The sequence below is a fragment of the Homalodisca vitripennis genome, chromosome 1 (genome assembly GCF_021130785.1).
Source record: "Homalodisca vitripennis isolate AUS2020 chromosome 1, UT_GWSS_2.1, whole genome shotgun sequence".
Classification (NCBI taxonomy): domain Eukaryota; kingdom Metazoa; phylum Arthropoda; class Insecta; order Hemiptera; family Cicadellidae; genus Homalodisca; species Homalodisca vitripennis.
The window spans coordinates 101,011,143-101,021,217 of NC_060207.1; the positions used below are offsets into that span (position 1 = coordinate 101,011,143).

Consider the following 10,075-nt stretch of genomic DNA (forward strand, 5'->3'; position numbering starts at 1 on the left):
ATGTTTTGTTTTATTTTTATTATGTTCTTATGAGTGGTCGAAGATTGACCCGGTGTGGAGGGTCTGTGGATCTGGCGGAAGACAGGGTGGCGTGGAAGAGGCTCATAGACGAGGCAAAGAATCGACTGAGATTTGTTACGCCCCGGCAGTAAGTAAGTAAGTATGTTCTTATAGCCCTATTTATATGTTTGTAATTTCCTGAAGATGGCTTAAGCCGAAATATAGAAACTGTTACTGTAATACATTTGAAGATTTCTTATTGAAGATTAATATATAAGCCCAAGGCAAATAATCCTCAAGACACTAAGGAAAGTCTATTGACACATATTTCTTCTGTTGTCTTCGTTTCTGGTTAGTTACATAATTGTTGTAATTTTGTTTGTTTGTTTGTTATATTGTACTTTACCTTCTTGTTACAAAACATGTCAAACACAGAAAAATTAAAGCAATATTGGATAAAACAGTTTGAATTCCACACTATGAAATTAGCTAACTGATATTGCCATATCCTCTTTTTAGGTGCTTGCATAAGTTCAGGTTTGATACCAAATGGACTGACATTGAAATTTCCTATGTCTGGATTTCCAAATTATATGCATAAATCGATTAATGTGATAGCTACTAACACAAACATAATTCTAACCAACACAGTATACTCCTTTACAAAAAACAAGCAGAATTGCATAGACGTGAATTATCAAAATACCATGAATTGATAATGGAAAAATTTCCAAATCTTTCACAAATTATCAATAACTTCACGATATCAACAATACATTTATGTCTAATAAATCAGCAAAACTTTTAAAAAAACTGTCAGTTTTACGAAATAATTCCATGAGTTGTAACAAGCGTCACACATTTAAACCAGATTCTTCAATGGAACCCTTACTATCAAATGACTCAATTAAGAATGCTATATTGAATATTTCATCACTTTTTGATGACTTAGAACCAACTACAAACATAGATGATTGTTTAGAACCTAAAGATATCAATTTACCCAAAACAAACTATATTAACTTATCCAACTACACTTTAAAACAAAATGAAATTGATATTATTACCAAACTTTGCACCAACTCCAAAATTCGACCACATAAAATTGGTTTCTGATGCGTTAGAGTTTTCAAGAAAAGTTAGAATTAAGCATTACTTTTTAAATAACGATCAAAATGAAGAAGCAGATGAGAAGATTCACAAATCTCTCTTGAAGTTTAAGCCACCTTCAGATTGGAATCCCCCAGCTTTGAATCCAGATCACCCTATAGAGCAGTTTTTAAATATAATTATTTCCAACATTTCTGATCCTTCATTTGCAGATACTTTACCAAAAAACAATAATTTAACAAAACTGCAGCAAAAAGCTATAAATTCTTTAAAAAACAACAAGGACATAATAATACTTCCTGCTGACAAGGGGGATATGGCTATAATAATGAATATAAAGGATTATATTGCTGAAGCAGAAAGACAACTGAGTGACACAACTACTTATAAAATTTTAAATAGAGATCTTAATGAAGAATTTTGTTCAAAAATATCTAATTACATAAAGAAAAATGCCTTACAGGAAAACTTAAGTGATCATTCCATCAATTTACTAATAAATAAATCTCCGAAAATACCAACATTCTACATATTGCCCAAGATCCACAAGAATATTTCAAATTCACCAGGAAGACCAATTGTAGCTTCAATATCTTCTCCAACTGAGAGAATTTCTTCTTTTGTTGATGACCATTTATTAGAATTTGTGACTAATCTTCCTTCTTTCGTGAAAAATAGTAATGATTTTTTGCACCTTGTGAAAAATGTAGCTCAACCTCTTCCTGAAAATACTAAATTAGTAACAATCGATGTCCAATCATTGTACACAAATATTGAACACCAACAAGGAATTGATTCTGTTAGATACTACTTAAACAAACGTTCCAAAAATACACTTCCTTCGTCAGATTTTCTTTTAACATTAATAAATTTCATTCTAACTATGAATTGCTTTAGGTTTCAAAATAACTTTTATCTACAGCAAAAAGGGACAGCCATGGGAACAAGAATGGCTCCTTCTTATGCTAATCTTGTGATGGGCAAGCTTGAACATGATTTTCTAGAAACACAAACATACAAAACCATATTTTGGAAATGTTACATTGACGATATCTTCATGATATGGACATATAGTAACGAACAATTACAACATTTTTTTACAATCACTGAACACTTTCTGCAACTTAAAATTTACGTGGGAGGTATCTGATTTAATTGTGAGTTTCCTGGATATAGATATTTTTATTGAAAATCAGAAGTTGAAAACTAAGATCAATATAAAAAACACCAACACATTTCAATATCTACATTATGACAGTTGTCATCCGTCCCATGTCAAAAAAGCCATTCCAAAAAGTTTAGCTAAAAGAGGCCAAAATTTATGCAGTGACAAATATCACTTAGAACAATATATTGATAATTTAATATCAGCATTTTCCAAAAGGGGTTATCCACGCAAACTTTTAAACAACAAACTGAACACTAAATCACTATCAATTGGAACAAATAAATCTAAATTTTGCTTCCTGCCACAAGAATAAGCTCCTCAATCTTCGACCTCTATAGACTGTGTATGCACAAACCTCAAACATGACAAATTGAAAACAGCAGTTACTGAAGCGGGTATATCTGACCATACAGCCCAGGTAACCACGGCACAGTTTAAAAGAAGCACCACATTGTCCAACAATATTATACAGAGACATTTCAAAGAAGAAAACATCAGTGCATTAAGAGCTCTGCTGGAAAATGAAGACTGGAATGGAGTGTACAATGCCTCAAATACTGATGATGCATACAACAGCTTCTCAGCAACGCTTACAATGGCTTTGGATGCTACTTGCCCGCTGGTAAGAATTAAGCTCAAGAAAACCTCAAAACACAAATTTTCAGATAAAGAAGCCATTAATCTCAAGACAGAATACCTTAATTGTCTCAGTAAACATAAGCTCACAGGTATTGACCAAGATAAGACAGCAGCAGCTAAAGCTAAGAAAAATTATGACCTCCGACTTAAAATGCTAAGGCAACAAGCATCTGCAGAGTATGTAAATAAATCAGAAAACAAATCTAAAGCTATATGGCAGATAATAAATTCCCAAAGAAGTGATGATAATCAGAAGAAACCGGAACTGAAACTAGAAATTAATGGTAAAGAAACAAGCAACTCAAACATAATTGCAGAACATTTCAATAAATTCTTTATCAACATAGCAGACAATACACTTGACATTAATAGACAGCATGGCAATAATAAAAATACATTTCAAGCACCTCCTGTAAACTGCCACCTCACACAACTGCTGGACACAAATACAGAAGAAATTCAAAGCACAATCAAGAGCTTCAAACCCAAAACATCAGCAGGAGTAGATGGCATATCATCCAAGCTATTAAATCAATGCAGTAATATACTTACACCACCTCTGGCTTTTATAACCAATATGTCCTTAACATCAGGGGTATTCCCATCAGCCTTAAAATTAGCCAAGGTGTACCCTAAGTTAAAAAATGGAAGTCCAACGCAAGCAAGTAACTTCAGGCCTATATCGCTACTTTCAACTTTTTCAAAAGTGATTGAACGGGTTGTGCTAAAAAAACTGATGGAGTACTGTGAACAACATAAGCTACTAACAGCAAGTCAACATGGTTTCTTAAAAGGGTGATCTACTATTACTGCAATCATTGAGCTAGCAGAGTTTATAATTGACCATCTGGAGACAGGAAAGCTAGTTACAGGCATTATGCTCGACTTCAGTAAGGCGTTTGATTGCCTTGGCCACTCTCTCATTTTAAACAAACTTGAAAATCTGGGCATTAGAGGTACTGCCCTTAACTGGCTCAAGAGCTACCTGGAACAACGCAGCCAACTGGTCGAAGTTAGACACACGGAGAGAGGACAGATCCATACTGTAAGATCAAAACCACTCCCTATCAATAGATGTGTACCACAAGGATCTGTCCTTGGCCCTGTATTGTTTATCCTTTTTACAAACGACATGCCTCAATATTTGGACAGTCTCTGTCATACGCTCATGTATGCAGATGATACAACCCTTCTCTCTTCAGAAAACTCTACTGAACAGCTAGCGGTACGCTCATACACCTCATTGAACATGGCATACCAGTACTGCCACTACAACGACTTGGTAGTTAATATGTCTAAGACTAACCAGCTAGCATTTGGTAGAAAGCGAAACCAGGTACCAGCCCTACCAGATGTTGATGTAAAGCCACATACCAAATTTCTGGGAGTGATTAACGATGAAAAAATATTGACAAGCTATGTAAGAAATTAAATACTAGTCTTTATATCTTGAAGCGAATAAAAACAATCAGTAACACCCCAACAGCAAAGACTACTTACTTTGCAATATTTGAAACTCATATTCGATACGGGATAGCCGCCTGGGGAGGAACAACTCAAGAGAACCTACAACGACTACTGCGACTACAGAAAAAAGCTATAAGGATTCTTAACTGCCTGGGCCCCAGAGACACCTGTAAAGAAGCCTTTAAGAACCTAAAAATCATGACAGTGATTGCCCTCTATATTCGGGAGGTTATACTGTATGTTGATGGGAAGAACCTACCTCGAGCTGCTGACCACCACAACTACTATACCCGACATCCAGCAAACTACCCACTACCAGCCCACCATCTTACACTGTATGAAAGAAAACCGTCATACAGTCATATGCTGGCAAGAAGCTGTACAACATATTACCACAAGAACTAAAAGCTCTTAAAGGAATGAAGCTGAATGCATCGCTGAATGACTGGCTGACATCAAGACCCTTCTACACCCTAGATGAATATGTGCACTGGAAAGACATTCAAGAGTGACATTATTTTTGTATACAATTTGAATTGTATCCACTGTAAACTGACGCTATACATTTCTCTAAGAAATTTTGTAATAAAGAGTTTCTGATTTCTGATTTATGTGAATTGTATACATACATATTTGCATCTTCTCTTTTGAGATTAATAAACTATTAAATTCCAATAAACAAACACTTTATATTCCTTCGTTTATTCCTACCATTTTTATATTTGAGTTAAAATGCAACAATGTAATATTATGTAATGAGCTAGGATATCCTGTGTCATTAATTAATATTCAATTAGATTAGATAACACAATGAGTCACATAAGCAAATCATCGACACAAGGATCACACACTCTTACCTGTCACAAGAGACTGACAGCTCATCACACAACTTTTGTTATTGTTCCATTCATCTAGGTTATTTTATAAAACAATTTGAATGACAGTAAAAATAATTCTTTATTGTAAACTTTACATCACTGCAACATCAGTTGATTACAGCTTACAGCCAGGTCAAATAAGAATTTCATCTATCTAATAATAAGGTAACATAGTGTAATGGAGCTGAACTCAACATGCACATAGACTTTGTGTTAACAGTTTATTACTATTAAGAAGATGGTGAAATTAGCTTACCAGCAATATTGTATATGTTTTAAAATAACAACAATAAAACCAATATATAAATATTTAAATTTCAAAATAATGTATATAGTCGAATTTAAAAAAAATAATTACTTCATATGAGGTTTGAAAAAACAATACATAAAACTTTTATTGATGACTAAACAATAATAATACAAAAAATGTCTAGCTTATACAATAGACAATAGAGAAAATTCTTAATTCGTAATCTTAGAGGTCAGAATGGTTTCACAATACATAAAGATTTTCAATTTGTTTCAAAAATAACAGATACATCTGGTAAATAAATAGTTCTTATATATAAGTTTAAATCTTCTAATTGGTAGGTTTTACAGTCAAGTAATTATTAATATAAATTTTCTTCACTCCTCCAGTTTAAGAACTCATCCAGCGTGTAAAATGGCCTTTCTATAAGTGCAGTATTGTGTAGTGGAAGGTGGAAGTTTGATGTATGGCGGGTTTCTCCCAAAAGCTAATTGTTTAGATTTTGCTGCATTGACTACTGTCATTTTCATGACAATATTGGTAGGCCATATTTGGCGCAATGTAGGAATTAACAGCCAAGTTGTTGGATGATATTTCAGACACTAAGAGTGTCATACCATCTATGTACATCAGAGGAGTACAGTGTCTGCCTAAAGAACTGTGGCATGTCATTTGTCAGGAGGATAAAAAGACTGGTCCCAGGACAGAACCTTGGGGTATACCTCTGTTAATAGGCAGAGGGTCTGATCTTGTTGTTTGTAAAAAGCCTTTTTGAGTATGTTGGATCTCAACAGTCTGGCTTCTTCCCTCCAGATAACTTCTGAACCATTGTTTGACAGTTCCTTTAACTCCTAACTGTTCAAGTTTGCAGAGGATTAATTCATGCCCCAGACAGTCAAAAGCTTTGCTGAAGTCCAGCATGCTTGTGACCAGATTTTTTCCTTCCAGATTGTCAATAATGAACTCAGCAAGTCGAATAATGGCTGTTGTGGATCTCCCTTTCATGAATCCGTGTTGATTTCCGCACCCGAATTTTGGGTGGCGGAGTGTGATCAAGAATAAAAACAAGTTTTGTGTGTTTTTTTTCAATAAAGAGTTTAGTTTTTGTTTGGTATTGTTTGTTTTTGTTGAATTTTTGTGTTTGGAGAAATTTAGGGGTAAAACACGGAAGTACAATAAAGCGACGCACCAGCTGAACGGGCGGCGAGACTCTGCAATCACGTTATCTACTAGACCGCTTGACTTTGACCTCTGTCTGAGGATGGGGAGGGGTTCACGATAAGACAATTCCTATTTTATATTGACGAAATATTTTTCTACGCTAATCTAGTAATCAGTAGAAGCAAAATGTCAAATAAAGATTCATGTCTGGGTGTGGTCGGTATAATCCCAAAGTACCCCATATATATTTTTTGTTCAGGAGGATGAGCAGAATACGTTGATAACGTCAAATTCGTGATTTGCCACCTCGACCTCTAATCTTATAATTTCCTTCTTTACTCATAAATATGAATGATTCAATATTATCTATCATTTAAGTGTTGTACGCTTATTATATTGCAGCCCTAAATTAAAGTCACATGTTTCAAATTAATAGAAATAGTTTAAACAATTATGTAATGTCATATATAACTTAATAAAGGAACATAACTATTAATCAAACAATAAAATTAAGACAGGTGAAAGAAAAAATCTTTTGAATAAGCTTATAAAAAAATGTAACGACAAAACAAACAACTTGAAACGAAGAAGACACAGTGTACTAATTCATCGGCTGCAGTATAATAAGAGGCAACCACCACAATATACAGTAAAAAGTAAGTAAATGTTTAACTGTTTAGTTCATTACATTCTGTAGATACACAACATAGATAGTTTTTATATAACATAATTCGTGTGAAAATTTTTGTCTCTATAGTTTAGATAATGATAAATATGATTATATATTGTGGTGGTGGCCTCTTATTATACTGTAGCCAGCTAGGGTCCAATAAGTACCCTACCCATCCATAGGTCACTATTTTTGGACGAGTTTTCTTTATATAAAATAAATGACAGTATTAAAAAGAACAGATTAAATTTAACCTATTTTGAAATTTACTAACTGAAACATCACTAAGATCAAAATTCTGACGATCTTATTACAAATGACCCTATAATGTATTTAACATTAACTCATCTAACAATGATCATCTAGGTAAGAAATCCAATTTCAGATGTGTTACTAATAATAAAATTTCCTATTACAGTATATAGCCAAACTCTCTTTCCCATCCAAAATTGTATTCATGTGTTATCTTTCTATAATGCTTAGCAACATATTAGAGTATGAGAGGAAATGATGTTGATACAATAATTTTAAAGAATTCTTATTGTTATTATCAGCTCTCTGAGGATATGTCAATTGGATGAAAGTTACACTTATGACAGTCCAGTTTGATAGTGGGTCACCATTTAAACCTATTTAACTTTATTACTTACCGAATAAAAAAGGAGAATAGAAACAACCGCACCTTCAACCAAGTGATCACTAAAAGTGTTCTTTTAATTCAACATTATACATACTGGAATACTCACTGTCGATAAAAATCTAAATCAAAACTGACACAACTCTAATCTGTAATACTGGAGTGGAATTTTGGAAATGTCAGTCAAACTCAAACAAACCCTACTGTAAAAAACAAAACAATGCAGCTGACTCATACATCACAGGATCGCTGCCATGTATATAAACAAATAACATTGTGTTTTTCTACGAGAGCCCTAGCGAAAGTTGTATGAATACTGTATATAAAAAGTGCATACGATATTATTTATAGTGTTCCTTTAAAATTTTTTGTTATGAAATCAGTTTTTTTATTAAAAATTGATTTATCTGTACTCTAAGAACATTCAAAAGTAAAACCTGTTTTTTTAATCTTAAACCCACTTGGCTGTATGTTATCACAAGTGCGCATAATCATAAAATACGTGTGCAATACTTATTATTGATATTTAAACATTTCACATACACGTTTTCTTTATGAGGAAGTGAAACCAGAGTTGGATAAAGTCAAATATTAAATAAGTAGTTGAAATTAACTTTCACCTACGATGAAACATTTCTTTAATAATTACTAAAAATATATGCGTTTCTCTCCAAAACAAAGACAATAGACAATCAACAATAAACTGTATTTGTACATTCTTATAGAATTACAATTGCGTCAAAACAAAAGTATAACTCAGACAATATAATACATGTATAGTTTTAAGTGTCCATTAAGTTTTCCAATTTAAGAACTCTTCAATTATGTAAAATGGATGATGCAGCGACCATCTTCTTAGCTCTCTCTTCTAGGCATCGCTACTGCTCTGTGATTTGATGTATTCAAGCAAGATATTAAAAAGCTTGGATCCCATGTACGATGGCTTCTCTGAAAACCGTTCTGTGTACTGGTAAGGTAAAATCTGCAGCCCGGCGGGTGTTGTGTGTGTGTGCAAATCCTTACCCCTTGTCAAGTTTTTGTTGTATGAGTACATTATTACTTGAAGTATGTATAGAGACACAACAATGATTATGCAGAGCTCAATAAAGGCATATCTACAAGTTTCTCTAGGCTATAGACCAGCTAAAATAGCTGAGGTGAGACTCAATAACGGCATAGTAAGCGTTAGTTGCTGTTTTTAGATCAGTACTTAATTCTCTTTACAACATAAAATACTGTGGCCAGCTTTTGCAGAGTCCAATGAGTCCCCTTGTTAGACATTTTTAAATATGAGTTAATATGGCAGCTTTTGTATTTAATGGCATGACAACATCTGGAAAAACCAAACCATCTAAACCGAGAATTGCATATTTAACCAAGGGTTTGCCGTTTGTATGACCTACACGTAAATTAATCTTAACATTACTCGGACAGAGGGGGCCATTCAGACTGAAGTCTGTTTTAATTTTCGTCTGTATTGATCTTTTTTTGTTAAATAACATCTAGAGACACTTCACAGCACACTGAATTATAAAGTATCAAGTAGGCTAGCGTTAGTAATATTGGAAATTACTAGTACAAAGAGTTTGTATATTTTTTAATCTTTTACCTATGGTTTTTAGATCTGTACTACCCTATAATCCATATTTTTGTACAACAGTACAGTGCATATAAATAATATTCTTATTTTGCCTGTTCGTTTTCTAGATTAACAAGGCCATGATGAATGAATGAATTTATTTTCCCCAAATAAAACTAAATACTTTTCAGTTTGCTGATTTTTAACTTATTGAACTAGTTATAGGAAGATAATAATTTGTTTATAATTTGCAATAGATACAATCAAACAATGAGATTTATTAGGTGCAAGACGATAAGAATCATTAGCAATTGTTTAAAAAAATAAACTACATTAGAATTGTCTATATATCATTTAAATAAATAATGAATAATAATGGACTAATAATACATGCTTGGAAAATATTACTAGTGATCTATATGAAGAAAACGTGTTATGATGACCATGGTATGGTAGCTAACATAGCTGAGAGATCACCAAAGAAGTGACCAAAACCAACAGATAAACGTCTAGAGC

The 10,075-nt window shown here is 33.3% G+C and overlaps 1 protein-coding gene across 1 annotated transcript in view; it reads right to left on the reverse strand.

Moving 5' to 3' along the window:
• Positions 1-8,197, reverse strand: part of LOC124367753 (serine/threonine-protein kinase Sgk2-like) — a 54,972-nt gene extending 46,775 nt beyond the window's left edge. The window contains exon 1 of the mRNA XM_046824843.1: positions 7,994-8,197. The gene's annotated coding sequence lies outside the window, so the exon portion shown is untranslated. The remainder of the gene's footprint in view (positions 1-7,993) is intronic.
• Between the last annotated feature and the right edge of the window lie 1,878 nt (positions 8,198-10,075).